This window comes from Suncus etruscus, chromosome 17 (genome assembly GCF_024139225.1).
Source record: "Suncus etruscus isolate mSunEtr1 chromosome 17, mSunEtr1.pri.cur, whole genome shotgun sequence".
Taxonomy (NCBI): Eukaryota; Metazoa; Chordata; class Mammalia; order Eulipotyphla; family Soricidae; genus Suncus; species Suncus etruscus.
The window spans coordinates 11608432-11630402 of record NC_064864.1 but is presented as its reverse complement, the minus strand read 5'-3'; positions in this window follow the sequence as shown (position 1 = coordinate 11630402).

Here is a 21971-nt window from a genome sequence, read left to right as displayed (position 1 = left end):
TTTTTTTTTAAAAAATATAATAATTGATGACTTGTATCAATGTACTTATAACATAAATCTTGAATATTTCTAATTTCTATATTTGGATTACTTTACAGAAAGGAGAATCACATGCTATTACAATCAGAAAACTCAGTGATACTATTGCTTCATCAATTTTATCTTTTTTGTTTTGTTTTGTTTTTTGGACCACACCCAGTTGATGCTCAGTGATTACTCCTGGCTAAGCACTCAGAAATCGCCCCTGGCTTAGGGGGACCATATGGGACACCGGGAGATGGAACCGCGGTCCTTCTTTGGCTAGCGCTTGCAAGGCGGACACCTTACCTCTAACTCCACCTCGCAGGCCCCTTTTTTTTTTTAGGTTTTTTTTTTTTTTTTTTTTTTCAAATCTTTTTCTTTAATGTAGGACAGGGACAACATTATAGACAAACATACCTCTTTTGGTTGCATACAGTCTACTTCTGAGTGTTTTTTTTTTTTTCAGTGATGTTCTTGACTATTGATTCTTCCTGGGGGTTTTCTTCCTGGGTCTTTATGACTCTACGTTTTTCAGTTGTTTGTTTTTGTTTTTTTTTTTTACATTTAGGGTTTTCTGATTTCTATTTTCATGCCCTCTTGATTCTTGTGGTCCGTTCACCTAGATCTTTCTTTGAGTTCTATGAACAGTTTCCATATTTCTTCTCTAAACTCCTTGTCTGAAAGTTTAAATAGGTGGCTGGCACTTTTCGGGTCATCAGAGCTGCCAGCTTCATTCTCTATGCATGGCATTGGCCTGCATTGTTTCCCCATTGTCGTGTCTTTAGTGTGCTGTTTCTGCATGTTGTGCAAGGGCTCTTTGACTAGGAGAGATATTCATGGCTGCAAAGTTGAGCGGCCAGGCTTCTCTGGCTCTACCCTTGAATACATAAATATATATGACTATATAATTGAACATTATATATAATTGTGTATTTTTATATAATGTATATTTTAATGTGTCAGTCATATTATTCATTATCTATATTCATACAAAAAGTATTATTAATACAATCAATACACAAATAAATTATTTTAATAATAATTATCATATTACTAACACAAATTTTGTGTTATCCAAACTATAATGTTATTATTAATTATAAATTAATTTGTATTATTAAAAACATTATTAATACTTTTAATCATTTCATAACGTCTTCCAAAATTAAATTTATACTATCCTCCAAAATCTTTTAGATTCATTACATATAAATTAATCTAAATTCATTGATGTATAATAAATACATATAAATGAAACGAAAATGAAATGTAGCTAAATTGTAATCTCTAAATCTTCACTCCCCACAACCTCTAATTAGTCTTATTATGATAACTTAATGCTTAATTTTATATCATTAGTCGTCATATTTGTATTGCTTAGTATATTATGCTAATTTTTATGTATAAAGAGATAATTTGAATCTATATACCAGAATGTGTGCCAAAGTGTATTAAATATTTTAGTATTTTATATCAATATTTATTTGATATATATTTAATATTTTAATATATAAAAACCAAGTAAACTTTTTTGTATAGCTCCAAGCATAAAATACATATTGAAATTTTTACAGTTAAAAGTAGTTTTACAACCGGAGGCTTCCCAGAGCACCATCATATAAACCCATCAGCTCAACTTCACAGATTCATGACTAATCTCCAAAGAGATGCAAGCCAGCAGTCAACCCACATTCAGAGACACTATCATGTAAACTCATTGGCCTTGTTTTAGAAAATCCTGAATGCTTGGAGCATATGTGACACTTACATATTCCACAATACAGACATCCCAGTAGGAGCAGGCCAAAATTAGATGGAAAAGAACATTGATGCCAACTAAGTTCAGTAAATAAAAGCAATAGCACAGAAGGTTCAACTAGTCAAAAACAGATTAAGTAAACCCTCAGACAGTGACTTAATGACCTCCTTGTGAAATTCAACGATTTTCACTATTTTTCTTTCACTGGATTACTGTTTAATAATCACACTAGTCATTTAGTCACAATCAATATAAAATAAATTATTTTTTTTCCTGCTATGGGGACAGACTTGGAGAGTAGGAAATTGGGGATAGTGGTGGTTAAGATTGGTGTTGGAACATTGAATCTGAAAACAAATATTTTATAAACAACTTTGTAAAACATGGTGTTTAAGTGAAATATTTTTTAAAGGTGGATTTACTTGGATAAAGAAAACCAGTTCATCCAGTGACTGTCATATTGCTACAGAAATAAATTTTATTATTAAAATGGACTGATGAAAAATATGAGTTCAACCTACTAAAATAATTAGTCAATAATTCCATTTTGTCTGTATATACACATCTACTTCGAAAATATGATTTTGTATGTATGAATATGTGTATATATTTAAAAGTACCATATTTTAACAATGCCAACCAAATAAATATTAATAATAAAAAAATTTTAAAGCATTTTAAAAACAGCATTAAGATAAAAAAATCAAGCTTTGATTTAGCTCTTATCTTAGAAAATAGTAGATACAGAATTATAATGCATGAGGAATTTTTGATCAGATTAATTTTGATTTTTTTGGGGGGGTCACACCCGGTGACACAAGGGTTACTCCTGGCTATGTGCTCAGAAATTGTTCCTGACCTGGGGAATAAATGGGAAGCCAGAGGATTGCTCTTGCAAAGCAAACACCCTACTGCTCACAACTGCTTCTGCCCCTGATCAGATTAATTTAAGTATAGTGTGAATTTTAGTAAATTAACTTTAAAATATTCAAGTTGCATAATACTAATATTTGTGTCTGCTATATTTTATTAGAAAATATGTACAATTAAGTCATTTTTTGTTTGTTTTTGTTTGGGGGCCACACCCAGTGATGCTTAGGGGTTACTCCTGGCTCCGGGCACAGAAATCTCTCCAAACTTGGGGGACCATATAGAACACCTAGGGATCGAACCAAAGTCTGTCCTGGGTCAGCCGCATGCAAGGCAAATGCCCTACTGCTCTGCTATCACTTCGGCCCTACAATGAAGCCATGTTAAGAATTAAATGAAATCATGTATTTTTAAAATTTTTAACACAATAAGCGAAAAAAACCCTGTTGTCCAATTAAGATTTCTCTCTTCTTCTAGTTTAGTATTAGTAGAATTCAAAACTGAGGCATGTTTGAACTACGTGAAGTGAAATGATGACACTGTGAACAGGTCAAATGCCCAAGAGTAGGGGAAGGAAAGTGTGGTAGATTAGAGCAACATTAGAATAGTGATGAATGGTCTCTGCATTTTGGGTGATGGTGATGGAGCTGAAGTGACTTCATAATCACAAAACTACAAATGTTAACATTAATATAACGATATTACCTCAGCTACAGTAAAACTAAACACACAAAAACTACAAGGAAAAACATGTTCTTACCCTTGATATACTCTAGTCTTCCTGGGAATATTTTTTTTTTATTCTACATTTGTTAGTCACTTAGTTCTCTAACTTTAAATTTTGTGTGCCATTACATAGTGTTTTCTCTTTAGACGTCTATGTCTTTTCCTCTAAGACCCAAGTCACATTGTATTATGGTCGATAACCTCATTTTGTCTGAATACTTATCTTCTTCAAAAAGTATTACTTTCAGAAAATAGCACATACACTTTAAGGACATGATTCTAAAAAAAACATGATATATGGATACAGGTAATTACACACATGCAAAAAAAAACTTTGCATTCTTAGATTTATTCAAGTCTTATAGTTTACACTTAGATTGTGAAAAAAGAACTTCCTAACCCACGCTCCTCTTTTTCTTCTGGGTTTCATAATTTTCTTGCTCAGTTAGTCCAGTGACACTTTTAATTTTCCTCATGCACATGGTTTCTATAACTTTGTCTTCTACTTCTTGATTTGGTGTAAAGCAGCTAAGAGAAATTTTAATTGGAGCTGTAACTGGGTAAGTCTATATGTGTCCTGAGATACTTATGATTATAAGTTGTGGAAAGAGGATAAAGGTAACATGTTTTCTTGTCCTACCTATAAGGTAATTATCTATAAAGTGAATGAACTTTTTTTTTCATTACTGCTGTTAAAATTCTTAATTAACCCTGATAATTTTTTATTTTCAGAATTTCCATCTCATTCTGTTTTATTAACATAGTTATGTGTGTGTGTAGTATGTGTGTGTGTGTGTGTGTGTTTAGGAGGGAGAAGTTGACTCCATATCCTAGGAAGAATGTAAAAAATACAATGAAAAAGAAACACTTTCTTATCACAGCATGGTGCAGATGTCACCAAGAACAAATTAACATGTTAGAAATTTAGTATAACAGTTATATGACATTTTTATATTTCTTAATGGCTGTCTTTAAAATAACTATATGAATTAGTAAGAAAATAACTTTGACAAGAAAATATGATTCAGTTTCATTAATTTTATATGATGACCAAAATATAGCTCTGTGATGTGTTCACATCTCTTTTAGCACACTAAAGAGTATTAATATTCAACACTACTACATATAATAGTATTATTCATCACAGGATAAAGAGATGCAATGTCATGGCCAAAGGTTGACAATTGTAATCTAACTCATAAAATTACATGTCTTTAACTAAATGGAAAAATGAAAATTTCAAAGCTCACTCAACTCTCCATGTGAACTTTTAAGCTATATTAGAGAAAAAAACACTGAGGATATATAAAGTCATTTTAAATAAATGCCTCTATATTCCCAGAAGCCCTAGCAATTAACACCTATGAACCACTGATGTCACCATATGAGAATAACAGCACAGATCCACAGGTCCTCAAAATTATGGACCAACCACTAAGCCACTTATGAGAAGTGTGACATCCCCACAATTTAAATACTTAATTCCTGGTAGGAATTATGTATGAAATTATCATAGAACCCACATAAATTGGACAAAGAAAACCAATAATAGAATACTCAACTATCAATATATAGCTTACTAGACCTTTAGGCAATGACATAATGTCCTGTTGCAAGATATAGCTTTTCACAAATTTTCGTTTAGTGAAGTTATTCTTTTTGATAATTCAATTACTGTTTAGTTACACCAAGCAATATTGAGTAAATTTTTCATATTTGCAAAGGAAAAGGTTTTGGGTATCTTGGGAAACTGGTAAATGTGTAGGCAACGTTACATTGGTGGTAGGACTGGAACATTGAATGCCAGAAATAACTATTATGAACAATTCTATGAACTATGGCATAAAATAATTTTATAAAAATGATTATGCTACCAAATATATAGTATGTTTATTTCTATTCATTTTAATTTATACTCATATTCTAATTTTTCAATTAATTATTCTCTTACTGTACAATATTAGAGAATCTAACTTGCTTCTTGGTTAAGTATTGGGCAGGATTTAAACCTTGGGAACTTGAATCAAAGAGTAGGCCACTTTTTCTCATACAGGTTAAATTAAATTCTGTATCTATCTTGCTGATAAAAAGTCACAAAAATAAAGTTGTTATATTTCCTACAAAATATGAATCAAGTAAGTGATAATGTTATTCAGCACATTCTTAAATATTAAGTGAGTATTCAATAAGCATCTGACTATCATTTGGTTTTCAACCTACCATTCTCATCTTAATAATTTCAAAAACAAATTGACTTATTTTTCTAATGCACTGGTCCCAAAATATCTCTCTATATGTACATATATATATATATATACATACATATATATTCCCCTTATAGGCATTTTAGTCATTTGTAAAACAGATTTCTTCCATGAAACAATTCTATATAATCATTATTGATTAACATAATTGGCTAAATGGTTAATTTTTTATGGATATTTCATACTTACCTCGAATTAAAGTTTTCTGCCTACTCTGAGTCCAGGGATCACTTCTGAAGTTCAGGAGATAGATGTAATTGCCAGGGATAGAACCAAAGTTGATATATGCAAAGTGAATGCCAGCTCACTGTATTGTGTCTCTGACACCAAATTTCTGAATTAAAGGCAGTGCCTGTATGGAATCAAAAATAGTGTCTTCTTAAAATAGTATACACGAATAAAATTAAGTACAAATACCTATTCAAAGTTTCTATGAATGTAGCTAATTATCTCTTCACCTCTATTTTCTTTTTCCATTATGACAATTCAATAGACATATAAAATTACCAGTTTAAAGTACATTTGTAAGTCTTTCTTAAAGTTAGACAAAGGCATTTAATTAAGTTCTTGATAATAGAAATGTAAATAGACTGGATATATATATTTTTAATAAAAGAAAGTCAATTAAACTGCTATTTTTTTCCTTTTCTTCTCTCAATTCATATAGATGTCAAGATATATTTATTTCACTTTATATTTTAATAATGTTATGAAAGTACCTTTATGCTAGTTAAAAGAATTGGGCCTCAAAGAGCTTTGCAGATTTCTACTCATTTCCTTCAAGTCTCACTAAGTCATTTCTCAAATAAACACTAGGCAGCTGAAAGATCAAAGGTTTTGTGAAGCAGAATATGAATTGTCTTAGTTGAAGTAACATTAAATCAATCAACTTTTATTTCATGTCCAAAGATAGTAAAACATGCACGAAAGAAACTGGAAAATAGTATAGCCAGTTGGGTGCTTGCTATGTAAAAGGTTGTTATGGGTTTCATTCTCAGCACCACATATATGCAAATCATCTTAATTTTTTTTATATCACAACATTTTGGGATTTTTCTAGAGCAAATGAATAATACAGAGCAAAGGTATTTCACATCTTAGACTCCATCTGATCTTGTCCACAGTAGAAAGTGACTCCATTTATAATCCAATTACTACACATAACCATGGGGTTATCTGGTTCAAATCTTTACCACATCTCATGTTCAATATATGCTTTAGATGAGTTTTCTTAGCAAGGGAATCATATACAAAACTATTAGGTGGTAATATTATTGCAGAGAAGAGGAGAAAAATAATGGCACAAATAAATAGGGAGAACCACTGTGGTTATTTTATTGACCAGAACAACACTAAATAGAACTATTTTCTAAATTATTCTAGACAGTTACCTGAGGAATTGAATATTAGAAGTGACTATTATGTGGCAAAAAGTGGTTACAGTAATTTCTGTATCTATTCCTTTTCAAACCATCTGCTTAGATTAGCTTAATGTTGTTTAATCATGAGTTGATAACAAGTACAAATGCTGTGTATCGTCTATCATATCACATTTTAGCTTTCACAAAGATAATCCAGAGGGTAAGTCAAAAGTTTAGTTGTACCCTGAGTGACAAATTGATGACTACCGGAAAGACAATTTAATAATCCTTTTCTACTGCAGATGCCTCAAGCTCTATCATTTATAATTTATCATTCAGATAATTTAACTCAAGATCATATTTAAGATTCTGGTATTTAAATTATTCACTAATATAACCATTTTCTAAATATTCAGGAAGTTAGCTTCCATTGTCTAATGCAAACATGGTCAGACTGGGCATTATTACTGAGGTTTCTGGGACTTTCCTATAGGACATATTAACAAACCTTTTAAATATTCTTTCAATATTGGGACATAATAGTCACCATCACAAATATAATTATTTACACAAATATAATATTGCATTTGATTGAAATTTGAAAGTAGCTAAAAAGGAGCTGTCTTATCACACATTCAAAATTATATGTAGAAAAGTGAGCTGACAAAGTGTAGCTGTGAACTAAATTTATTGTGGTAATAATCTTGCAACGCATACTTATAAAACATAATAGAGTAGAAAAAAATAATGTAAATATTAACTACCGGTATATATCAATAAAGCTGAAAAATATTTTAAGTAGATGATAAATATAACTTTATTATTATAGTAATAAATTAAGTACTATTTTCTTGATTTAATATCTAATTATTTAAAATACAGAATTTATAATGATATTGCCAAATGATACTCTAAATTTTGGTATCTTAATTGCCATACTTTAGTTTTCTAAAAGACACATTTTTATTTTTACATGTTTTTATTATAGAGTAATATGTCATTAGTAATACATTTGATTTTGTATATTTTTCAAATCTTTTAAACTTTAAAAATATTTTATAATTTGTACTCTCTTAAAAATAGGTACTGGTAATTATCTTTGGAAGCTTTTATTTTCAGTTCTGGCCATTGAAAAGTTTGTCAAGTTTCTTGAAGATTTTATAGCTTCTTTAGCAGTGTATCTTAAATACTTACAAAAGAAATGTCCCTTTAATATCTCCAAATTATAGGAAATTTTAGGCAATTGCTAGCAAGAATTTTGCTGGCAAGATTTCTGCCTTTAATTTTTAACAAATCTATCTCAAAAGATCAGAGTATTAATTCTGGTGATAATTGGAAAATAGTGAAGGTGTAATCACAAATTGGCTATAACCACATCAATACATTTTTCTTTATTTTCCAGTCATACACTTTCAATCCTTTCTTCCTACACTGACATATTCACAATACACATCTATCTATCTATCTATCTATCTATCTATCTATCTATCTATCTATCTATCTATCTATCTATCTATCTATCTAATCTATCCAACCATCATCTATATAAACATATCTATCCTCAATAACTATTCATATTAGGTAATTCTTATCCCTCCAAAATATATTTTATATTTGGCACTTTTTCTACATTTTATAAGTAACAAAAGGTATAAATATCTAAGAACTTCAAAAATTCCAAAATCATGCATAGTTCTTATTCAAATTTGTACAGTTGGAAGTATTCTGAACTAAAATATATTTTCATTCATATTGCTTTCTCCAACCTACTTATCAACTAAATAGAGCTTCTACTGTTGTAAATCCAGTGGTTCATCCAGCTCTAAATTACTATCCTAAGTGTCTACTTTCAATTATCTAAATAAAGAGTCATTAGAAATTACTGTCCATTTCAAAATATGATCTCATTTATTTTACAGTATGTTTTACACTGTGCTAATAAAAGTCAAAAGTCGAAAAGAAGGCAGAAGCAAAACAAAATATATCAAAGCTTATGTTAGCTATCACTGACTAATATATTGAAGACGAGGTAAAATGGAAAGAAAAGTTCTATGACTGCATCCTAGGTCAATTTTTTCATTAGGAGTAAGATTAAACCATTTATACATCAGACTTGATCACACAAGGAGAAATAACTAAACTACACATAGAGATTATTTGTCCTTGGGAATAAAGGAGGTTTTTAAATATTCCATGTTGTTTGTTTTGTTTTGTTTGGAGGCCACAGCTAGTGGTATTCAGGGTTCATTCCTGCTCTGTGCTCTAGGACCATTCCAAGTGGAGCTAAGGGGACCTTTTGCAGTGCCAGAGATCAAACCCAGGATGACCAAGAAAAGGCAAGCACCCTACCAGCTGTACCACCCCACATATTTTACATGATAACAATTACAGGAAACTCTAGATAAAAGACTAGAGAAACATGACTCCAAATTAATACATAAATATTCTCATGAGAGTTGTGACTGAAAGAAAATAAATGACATGGCATGGTTCTTAAGTGGCAGCTAAGCATAAATATATAATATAAGTTATAATATTACATATTATATTATATTATATACATAAATTCATAAAGAGATCAAGCTATCAACTTTGTCTTTAAACATATATTTAAAATATCATTTTAAACTTTTGATATATTTTCCAAAATGCATTACCAACAATAACAAATTCCTATTAGACTTCCACTTTCATCATTCCTTCCCATTTGATCACTAATTTTAAATACATTAATCACATTACATTAGCTTTCTTCTCAAAGAGTACTTATAAATGAGGACACATATAAATAAAAAATAAGTAGTAACAAGATAATGCAGGCTGCTTTTTATTGTTCATATGTGATTTTAAAAATTAATATTAGTTGATATATTAAAATGTCCTAGAATATAACTAACTTAATTTTAAGTAGAGAAACAAAAATAATTATTTCAATGAAGTATTTTATTATTAAAAGAAAATTTCAGTATAATCTGAAAATAAATTTTATTAAACTTATTCTTTTAATTAAAGTTCTCCCAAAATAAGTGTCATTTATTTCATTCTTTCCTATGAGACTACAGATAGATACTATCTATATCTTTTCTCCGATGCTCAGGTAGTAACACCAGACTGAATGGTGACACTAAAGAAATAAATTGACTTTTGAATTGATTCTCCTTTCTATTTTACATAAGTCTGTATAATGCTAAAATACTAGTTCATGCCACCATCAACAAGTTGTGCATTCTCAGTAACATTTGAAAAAATATCTAATAATCATGAGTACTGAAAGCATACCAAGACAAGTAAGTACTCTGAAACTTACTAGGTCAAGGAAAATAAAATATACATTTCCACAGTTACATGAATTTGTCACAATATAATTGTTCTTTCAAACCAACTGGTTTAAGGGAAATAGAGTAAAATTCCTTCTTGAAATTTGTTTTTTGAGACTCAAACAAGTTTCTTTTTTGAAAATTATAAATGGAAAATATTATAATTATTATTAGTTTCCTGACTAATCATTTGTTGAAGAAATGCAATTTGATTTTTAATAAACTAAACTTTAGGGAAATTTAAATTTTTAAATGGTTGATTCAGTTTACATTCCCACAAATAAGGAATGAAAATTCACAATCTTTGCTAGCACTTAGTATAGCAAGGGTTCTGAAATTACGTGAGTCCTATCAATTTTTTGGTATTTGAAACTGTGTTTCTTGAAGATATTTAATTGGCAACATAAACAGTTTTTAATTTTCTTTTTTCTTATTTCTATGTACTACGCTGCTACAAACATTTTTGTTAATAATTTTACCCGACAAATGCAAACACATCTATCAGAAATACATCTAGTTGTGGAATTGCCAGATTATTAAATTTAATAAACAATAGCTGAATATTTTGACAAAATGTTACAAAAATTTGTATGACCTACTAGGAAGTTTCAAGAATCCCATACTTTCACGAAAATATATTATATTTATATATGTTATATATTATATTATATTTATGTTCTCAATTTGTTCAAACTTCTGACAAATGTTCAATGGTTTTAACTGTGTTATTTTTACACATGCTCTTTTTTTTTACTAGAGTTAGTTTTAATATAATTAATAGGAAAATGACTATCTTACCTATTTGTAAGTAAATTGCCACTATGAATTGCCTTTTCCCTCAACAGTTTATTTTATGAAAAGATGTACTTGCTTTTAACATGTCCCTTTTAAAATGTCTTTTCAACCCTCTTTGTATTTTGCTCTTTAGATCAAATTAATTCCAGAAACTTTGTGTTTTACTGATTATATTTAAGTCTATATGCCTTTTTTTATTTGTTTTATGGTTTTGTTTTATGAGGTAGTTGTCCAAAGTGATTTTTTGAGATTGTAATCTACTTTTAGTGTGGGTCCACATCCATGTATATACCCAGTGAAAGCAGTGATTCTGTATTCAAGGATCACTTGTGTTAATGCACAAAGGTCATATGCGGAGTCCGTGATCAAATTAATGTCGACTTGTTAAAAAATAAAATTGAGGGTTTTCAAGAAGTGCTCAAAGAAACTGGGCTATTCTCAACAAAACTTGAGGAATGTTGCTGAGTGATTCAATTCTAAGGACCAGTGATTCAGATTGGGGCCAGAGAATAGAGGATGCTCAGAGGCTTCCAGAGCTACAAGCAATTAGGCTCTGGAAGGGCAGGGCAGTGTTAATGACATGTAATATAGGAGGAAGTTGAACTTAGGACCATGCATATTTTAAGCAAGCCTCCCTGATTCATGGCTCCTAGAACATCTTGATCTTATAATTTAGATATATATTGGTGAATTTCCATGAAATTAAGTATTTTCTAATTATATGCTAGTGTTGCTTTCTACTAAATAATAATCACTGTGCTTTGAATGACTCTTTGAAATTGATGTTATATATTCTATGAAATTTAATTTTTGTAAATGTCCTATGTGCACTCAACAAAGTCATCCAGTATATGTTGATTATTTATCTTTATATATCTATAATTCATCTGTATGAATATTATTGTCAAATTATCTTATAAGCTTCATAGTAGTGCTATACTAATATTTCCATCCTGTGATCATCTTAAAATTCTTAATTATTTTGAACAATAGAACTTGTTTTTTTTCTCATTTTTATATATAATTTTTATTTTAATCATAGTGGCTTATATATCTTTCATAGTAATATCTTAGGTACATATGAACTTGTATTTTAATCAGACCTTAGGCCCTAAAATTATATGCTAAATTATGTACTTAGTAATATTTGTTAATTGTGCTTTTCACTTTTTATAACACTGCTATATAAATTTTTGGGAGCTTCAGATTTCTTTAATTTTTCTCCAGTGGAGATTTGTCAGTTTCTACTGTACACAATGAGATCTTCTCACTTATTTTTCTAGGAACTGATGTCAGCTAAAACTGATTTGAATAATTTTTCTTGAAATTCTCTATTGTTTAGAGAAATAATGTCTTTCTAATCATTCTCACTCTTATAATAATCCTTTTTTGATTTTGTCTTATCGTTGGCTGGTGAGGAAGGATAACTTGCTCTTGGATCTAGTTGTTCCCATTTCCTTGTCAGGTTATCAATTTAGAACTGGCATATGTTGGCATCAGACCAGCATTATGAATGCTGTGGAGGGAATTTGGTTCCTGGAGCTGTTGTGGAGGACTCTGTCGTTTCTATGTCTGGGATCCAGGAGTCAAGGCTGGACAGTCGGTGGCTATTTCCCTGGAGTCTAGGTTGGTTCCACATGACATACATTCAGGGTAGGAGATGTCCCTGTGTTGTAAAAAAGTATAAGTTCTTATCCCTAGTAGATAAGAGCTTGTTTTTACACGTAAAATTTCCCCTATTTTTAATATGCCTTTGCAGGAAGAAGTGGTGCTACATTATATTGCTGGTGAATTTGGGGGTGGAGAGAGAAGAAAACAGACCCATGACAAAAATTAAAAATATATATGCTCAGACATATCTAAAGAAAACAAAGTTACTTAAAAGAAAAAAAAAAGATCAAATAGAAGACATAGTTAAAGAAATCAAGTGGGGCCGGAAGGGATAGCATGGAGGCAAGGCGTCTGTCCTTCCTGCAGAAGGACATGGCTCACATCCCAGCATCCCACATGGTCCCCCATGCCCACCAGGGGCAACCTCCGAGCACAGAGCTAGGAGTACCCTCTGAGCGCCGCCAGCTGTGACCCAAAAGAAGCAAAAAACAAATCAAATCAAAAAACAAAAACTAGAACAAAACAAATAAATAAAAAAGAAAAAGAAAAAGGGGAGAAAAAAAGAAAAAAAAACAAAGAAAAAGGGAGAAAGTGATACAGAAGATTACATTTGGGGAGAAACAGTATAAGAGGTAGTGTTATATAGGTCTATACTTATGATGATAGTATAGGCTTCCCCATTGTCTTTTGAGATTTCCTCGCGAGGTGTGGGCTCCAGGCCGGGAGGTCTTGGGTAGAGTTCTTGCAATGGGAGTCCTTTTGGAGCTAATCCGGTATTAAGCCACAGTCCACAATAGGGAGAGGTGATTAGGAGGGCCACACTGCATGAGTCAGTCAGGGTGTTGGTTGCATTTTCTTGCCGGGAATGAGCTGTGAGTTTGAGTGGGTGTCTCTTCACTTGGGTACTGGGTACTGGTTCGTTGGTGTAGGAGGTTGGTTTGATGCCTAATAGGTTAAGAACTGAGGGAGAAGAGTTATAACATGGTGGGGATATTGGGGATTGGATTAAAGGGTGAAGGGATAGTCAGGTTTCTGATGGGGGGAGAGGGGATAGTACATAGGAGGGGTTATATAGGGTATAGGTATGGGTTGTTTGTGGTTGAGGTTTGTCTCTTAAGGAGGATTCCTATCTCTGTGTGCTCCTGCCCCCATATAAACATATAGAAGTTAGCTTAGGTATATATTAATCTAGAGAGGTGGGGAGGGCAAGTACAAGCTTAGGTATATATTAATCTAGAGAGGTGGGGAGGGCTAAGTACAGAAAGATAGGTAGGTATAGTATTTGTAAGGAAAAGAAACTAATAGATCAACTTTTGGATATGTATAGGTTTCGTGTCTCGAGTACTAACCATTGTGTTAGTGAGGTCTATCTATATAAGTGTTTACCCTTTGCAGTATTGTCCACAGCACCCTATATATCAGCTTTTTTTCCTTTCTTATAGAGGAGGTAACCGTGTGGTTTTTATTTGACATGGATTGAATTGACGGTAATGAGGAGAAGGTGGAAGAAGAGGGAGACAAGAAGAAAGAAAAGGGAAAACAAAACAGAACAAAACCAACCAACAATTAAACAACAACAACAACAACAGCAAAAATATGAAGTAATGAGCAGAGAGGGTAAAAGAGCAAGGGCATGTTAGTTTGCTTGAACGTGTTCGATGCCCTGCAGTAAAAATCTGTAGGTCATGGTTGTTGCTTCGGTGGTCTGGCTGGTCATACACTTCAAGTCCTAAAAGAAGGCATAATCTAGACAGAAAGGGTATGTAAAAGAGTTTTATCCGGACATTTTCATGATGCAAGCTGAGTATGGTGCCTGGTGTGACTCAGCATCAAGGTACCATCGTAGGATGTTCACACTTTGTATCCAGGAACCCCTATGGGCAGAAAAATTGTCACCCTTTGATCTGTGCAAAAACCAAGATTGCTATATACAGATGACTGGTTGTTACAACCCAGACTAGACAGTACACATCCGGGACCAACAACAACAACAACAAAAAAGCTCTAACTTAGCTTTTGGTCTACAATCTGTTCAACAAACAAGGTCTCCAATTCCAGAGGTCTGACTGAGACAACCGCAAGTGAACGAGTCTTCCAGAAACATAACGAAAGACTCTATCCCAGATTCCAACCTAGGAGCAACATAATGACCAAGACCACATACTACAGATGATGAATTAAAAACGACACTGAAGAAGCAGAACTGCTAGAACCACAAAGAAAGCCTTCATACGCTCCATTCCTTGAGCTGCACAGTCACCAAGATCTCTAGATACAGAGGTCTGATTTTACCATCCAAGACAAAGCAGAAGTCTTCCACACAACACGAAAGCAGCAAGGGGAGAGTAAATGATCATGCAAGGAGTCTACAGTTAATCCCATGACAGTATACTTCAGGGATGGAGAAACCCTGTGTCTCCTAGGCCAAGGGAATTCCCTCTATAATATCCCCAATAGTTACTGTACCTATGCAGGGGGAAAAAGAAAAAAAAGGAAAAAAAAAGCACAAAATAATAATTTTTCCACATCTGTATTTATTGATTGATCGATTCTTTTTTTGATGTCCTTATTTTGGTGTAGATATTGAAATTGATGTCTCCCTTTTATTTTATATTATTTTATCTTATCTTTCTCTTTCTTTTTGTGCTCCAGCATGATTTGATTTCAGAACCGAGACTATTGTGTGGTGCTTCTTTTTATTGCTGTAGGGCTCACTGAATATTTAATTTGACATTTATTTCTGTATAGTTATGGTATTTCAATTACCTTTTTCATGTCCTCTCTAAAACTGAAGTTGATAGCCACTAAAAGGACTCTGCCCATTTTCAGCATATTTTAATTTTTTAATTTTTTTTCTTATTCTTTCCCCCATTATATTGCTTTTCTTTCCCTCAAACAAAAATCACATAACTCGATTTATCTAGCTTAGCCTCTCAAATAGAGGGAGAAACAAGGGAGGGCACCAGGACCAAACAGATGTATGATCACTGATAGTAAGCTAGCCAAAGAGGGGACCACCTACCTTAGCAGCCCGGGGGATGATGGTGGGGGATATGGTTTGCAGAAAGGGAATGGGGAAGGGGGGAGGACAAATTTGGTGGTGGGTATTCCCCTGATTCAATGTTAATATAAACCTATAATACTAATGTGAAAGATATGTAAGCCACTATGATCAAAATAAAAATTAAAAAAGGTACCATTTCAATGTCATGCAAGATTATATAAATGTTTTCTTCCTCATTTTTAATTTAATTTTATTAAAGTATTACAGTCCTTTTTTGTCTAGTACACTTTCATTTAAAAGGTACATGACTGAAATAATCCTTCATTTACTGATTTTTATAGTTTAGTGATTATATAAAACCTTTATAATTATGAATCAAAATATTCTCTATTTCTAGAAATCATAAGAAATTTGGAGGCTAGAGTAGAAAGGCAATGAATTCAGTGCATGATTGTACAGAGAAGGCTCTCTGAGCAACTCTAGGAATGACTCCTGAGCACAGAGTCAGGAGTAGTCCTGAATACCACTAGGTATGGGCAAAAAATTACATTGTAAAGGCCAGAGCGATAGCACAGTGGGTAGGGCATTTGCCTTGCATGCGGCAACTGAGGACAGACCTGGGTTGAATCCTCGGCATCCCATCTGGTCCCCTGAGCCCGCCAGGAGTGAGTACTGACTGCCAAGCCTGGAGTAACCACTAAGAGCTGCCAGGTGTGGCCCCAAATTAACTTCCACTTTACAATCTTCTTTTCAGGTTTTTCATTTATTCTTTTTGGAAATTTAGAGACAAATAGTAATACATACATTTTTTTATTTTGTTCTACCTAGTAACATTCTCTCTGAAATCAAATAACATCCTCTAAAAACAGCTCATTATGAGTTTTTCCTCATGTCTATGTCTTCCTTATGCTGTATCTTCTTCTTTATATCTATATCACCATTATGTAGAGATACAATATTTTAAAATTTTAACTTATTTTTAAATATATGTAAAGTATCCTCATCCATATGAGAATGCTCAGTGAAATAAGTGAATTTGAGAGAGAAGTATTTAGAAAAGGCATTCGTCATTAAAACTATAGAGGAACTATAAATCAGTATTTTTATCATGAAAGCAACAATTTAAATTAGTTTTGTTTGTTTAGTTTTATAAAACTTAGAACTCAAACAAAAAAGGGGGGGCTGGAATGGTAGCACAAGCCCTAAGGCAAGTTTCTGCCTTGCCCTTGCTAGCCTAGGATGGACCACAGTTCGATCCCCTGCATCCCATATGGTTCCCCAAGCCAGGAGAAATTTCTGAGCACAGAGCCAGGAGTAACCCCTGAGCGTCACCAGGTGTGGCCAAAAAACAAAACAAAACAAAACAAAACTTAGAACTGAGCACCTCTTGATTACTTGTCTGCATTAAAACATAGATCAGGATTTTATAAATATCATCATTTTAGTAATATATATTGATATATATGAAACTACTACTGACATGATCCATCAAGTATATCAAATGAAAACTATGAAAACTATGTGAACTGATAGTAGTAAAGTTTATTCATAAGCCTTCAAATTGTTGGTTCTCCCACCTTTTTCATAGAACCATGGATTACTTTATTTTACTACATATTTCCTCTTGTTTTATAAAACTAAGAGGAAAGGAATAAAGAAAGGCTGGGGGCCAGGGGCCAACTGGTTTCGAATGCATTGGCAAGGGAATAAATAAGGACAGAACTAAATATCCAAGCCAAAGTCAATGATAATAAAATCAAGGAATCTGAACTTTAACCATCTAAACTAAAAGGAGCCTGTTACACTGGCAGGCCAGGAGCAAAGGGTGATGGGATAGGATGCACTCTGGGGCCATTGGTGGAGGAAGGGTTGACATTGGTGGTGGGAAGAGCCTTGACTCATTCTATATCTAAAATTCAACTATGAAGAACTCTGTATATCACAATTGTTTCAATGAAATAAAATAATAAAAAAGCTACAAATTAAAGCCAACTCCAGTACTAAAGAAATCCCTAGGGGCTATTTGTCACCTACGGACTTTGAAATTCATATTTCTTGAAGTTAATTAAGTATATTTTCTTGTAAATTAATAAACTACTAGTATAATCTAGACTTATGAAATCAGACAAAGGCGCATTCACTTAGCGAGAAATGAACATTAATGCCAATGTTAATCCGCAGCAAATGTGTTTCAGCTAAGCACTCAGTGCTTTTTGTTAAGAGCAAGAACTAGTTTATATTCATGAATAAGTGGTGCAATGCCCTGTAGACATGATTTTCTTTTTGAGGAGTCTCTCCCATGACAAAACAGATCAAAATAACTAGCACTTCAGAAGAGCTCCAATAGTATCAGTTATAAAAAGTCAGAACAAAGAGGAAAATAACATCTCTTTATCCTTGATTAGGTTAGCAAACAAGAGCTTCCTCTCAATAAGGTATGAAGTTTATAAATTGACTTAGATTGCTTAGGAATAGGCTATTTCATATTTCATCAGGAATTTTATCATGTATTCTGTGGTTTATCTTTTTAACAAAATTGAAAGGTTGCTCCACCATTAAAAGCTTTGTGATAGCAGTTTACTTTACCAACATAGTCTTTATGTTTTTTAGCAGGCAAAGAAAACATGTATCAAGGAAAATACTGATAGAAATTTCTGTTATTTTTGAGTCTCACCCAATGGAGCTCAGGAGTTACTCCTCTCTGTGCTCAGAAATCACTCCTGGCAGGCTCAGGTGACCATATGAGATTTAGGGGACTTGGACCTAGATTAAATGTATGCAAGGCAAACACCCTACCCACTTTGCTATGGGCTTCAGGCTCCATGATAGTACTTTTTTCTCTTTAAATATTTTATCACAACAAAATATATATCCTTTAAATAAACATACATTTGGGACACACAAGTAATATTATTTTTATTAATTAAATATTTAGCAATGATCGGACTTTTTCTCTGGTTTTTATATATCTTAAAATATCCCCACATTTATAAAACTAACAAGAAAATCCTCAACATAAGAAAATTCTAATTATGGGACTAGTGGGCGAACTGTTTGGAAATAGATCATTTATAGGCTTTAGAAAAATGTTGTAGCAGATCTTGTAGTTTTTAATCTATTTTTCTATTTCTATACTCCAATTATTCTCTTTAAAGTGTGCCTTTTTGCATAATTGCATTGTAGAATATGAAAACTAATAATGTTAAGCTTCATATTAAAGCTAAATTCTTTAGCTAAAGTTCTCCTGAGAAAATTTTATTACTACATATAGGATGTACCTTTGTACAAACTTAAAAACTACCCATTTCTTTAAAACAAACTCGTGCTAAAGTTCAATTAAAACTAAGTGGATCCTTCTATAATATTTTCACAGGATAAAAAACCATTTCTGAGTGGTGAGGAGCTAAGTCAGTGTTTTTTATGGCCCATTCAGAGGAAAAAGTTGAGACCTAGTCCAGAAGAATACCCAAAGGCTCCTAGCTAGATTTTATCAAGAATGCAATCTTCATTTAAAATATAGAATGTTATATGACAAACTCAAAAATAATGAAGAAAATAAATTCATATAAACTATGAAGGATTCTATTTGTTCAGCTGTCATCATCATGTATATTATTAGTTTTGAGTAGTTTCACAAAAGCACAGTATAAAATCTTGCAAAATTAAGAAAGGTCAAGGAACATCTAATGTAAATATATGTAAAAAATAATTTTTATTTCTTGGATAATACCTAATGATGCTCAGAATCTACTGCTGGCTCTGACACTCTTGGAGTGGTTCAGGGGACTATATAGGACACCTAGAGATCAAAATTGCGTGACTGCTTCAAAGCAAGAGCCCTGTCCTATCCACTCTAATATAAATGTGCTTAGTATTCCAAAGAAAAGTATATATTCATATTAGCCAATACTATTTCTATAAAATATTAATATATGGAAAATATATTTTTAAAATAATTTTTCCATCATATTTACTTATACAATTTTACTCAAATGATATTTTTGCTCTATAGGAATACAGATTTGTAATTTAAATATGTTTAAGTTACTATTTAATGCATTCCTGAGAGACATAGAATTACTAACGTTTATTTAAATTGCCATACATTATGGTACTCCCAAGAAGTATAACATTTTTAAAAATTGACAAATCATGCCATTAGAGAATATGTATCTTTCAATAACTGAAATATAACATATAAAATTAAGAATAACAACTTTGGGGGCTAGAGCGGTGATGCTAGAGGGTAAGGTGTCTGCCTAGCACACGACTGACCTAGTACTGACTGAGGTTCGATCCCCCAGCGTCCCATATGGTCCCCGAAGCCAGGAGTGATTTCTGAGTGGCATAGCCAGGAGTAACCCCTGAGTGTCACTGGGTGTGGTCCCCCCCCCAAAATATTAATTTTCTTTTTTCATATTTTTTGTTTTCGTTTTTGGGTCACACTTGACAGTGCTCAGGGGTACTCCTGGTTCTACTCTCAGAAATCGCTCTTGCAGACTAGGGAGACCATATGGGATTCGAACTATGGTCCTTCTGCATGGCAGGGCAAACACCCTATCTCTATACTATCTCTCTGGCCCCTTAACTTTTATTTTTATCTATCTTTTCCAAAAGATAATTCTACAGGTAAAGATGGTCTAACCATCTTTATGTCTAACCATAAAAGTTAGATTCCCACTTCAACCTAAATTAACCTGTAGGACAAATAAAGTCAGAGTTAAATGGACTTATTTTCCCTATTGCTTATAAATAAGAAATATTATATCATATATATTTGCTATGACTTTCTTGGTAAATTACTTCAACATAGAAAGATAAGAATTGTAGCAAACTGAATAAAAATTATAGAGGTTTTCCTGGACAATTACATAATTTTAAAAATTAGTGTTATAAACTAAGTATTCAAATACATAAAATAAAGAAGGCTACCTAAAGTCACCCAATTATTTATTTAAAATATTACAAAGATATTAATGCAAACATATAGTCTGATAATAAGCCTATAATGATGATTGACTTGCTATTTAATAAATATACTGTCATTTTTGTTAGGTCACTTGTAATAATTTTTGTCCATTTGTTGACGAAAAACTAGGATTCAAATAAAAAGAACTAGGATACAGATATGCTCCATTCATTTTTTTATACATAAATTACATTTTATTAAAGATCACATATTGTATATTTGATTAGTTTTCAGCTAAGTGGGAGGGACATCTTTAAAAAATGAAAAAATAGTACAGCAACAATAGTATAGAATTTTTGAAAATTACTTAATGAGGTCATTAAGTAATGATTAAGATTTACTAACTCTTGTTGCTAGTCGATTTTTCTGATTTCTTTAGTTTCTGAACATGAGGTAGTTTTAAATACATGTTGGCATCTAATCTGGTCTGTTCCTATTGGAATGACAACATTAAAAAATAATTAGGGTTGTGCAGGGATTACAAAAACACTGTGGCTGATACTGTGGATTTGGATGATACTCTGGATGGGGAGTGGGACATGGCTTCAATCCTTTGGAAAGGGTGAGAAGATGGGAGGAGGGTGCTTGAGCTAACTTAAAAAGAAAAACGAAAAGCCTGTGTGATCTCAATTCAGATACCAGCATTATCTGGAGTTTTGGGTCAGTTTGGTGTCTCTGCAGGGAGTCATAGTTGAGTGGTGAGGCTGGGCCATTGAAGAAATGAATGGACTCAGCTGCCATCTCTTCAGCAAGGTAGGAACTTATCTCTCCCTCTTGAAACTACAAGCTTTCTGCTGGTTTTCACAGCTTGATTTATATCTTCTTAGAGGAACAGAGTGAGTCTAGAGAGCAACAATGGATATATGTCAACAGCATTAAGCTAAAATTGACTGAAGTTAATAGCCAGAGATAATTTATCTTATTCTTTTTTTACCCCTACTTTGGTTTAATATGGCCAAAAATGAGAATTTCCCCATGTAAAATGTATTTGAACAATTGTAAATGCAGTGTCCAGTTAAAATCACAATTTTATATTTTTTTTCTTCTTTTTTTTTCTTGCCACACTTGGCTATGCTCAAGGCTTACTCCTGATACTACACTCAGAAATCACTCCTGGGGCCGGAGCCAACAGTGTAAGCCGAAGGGCATTTGCCTTGCACGTGGCCTGACCTAGGACAGGAAAGTGGTTCGAATCCCCGACTTCTCATATGGTCCCCCCCAGCCGAGGAGCGATTTCTGAGCACATAGCCAGGACTGAAAACCCTGAGCGTCAT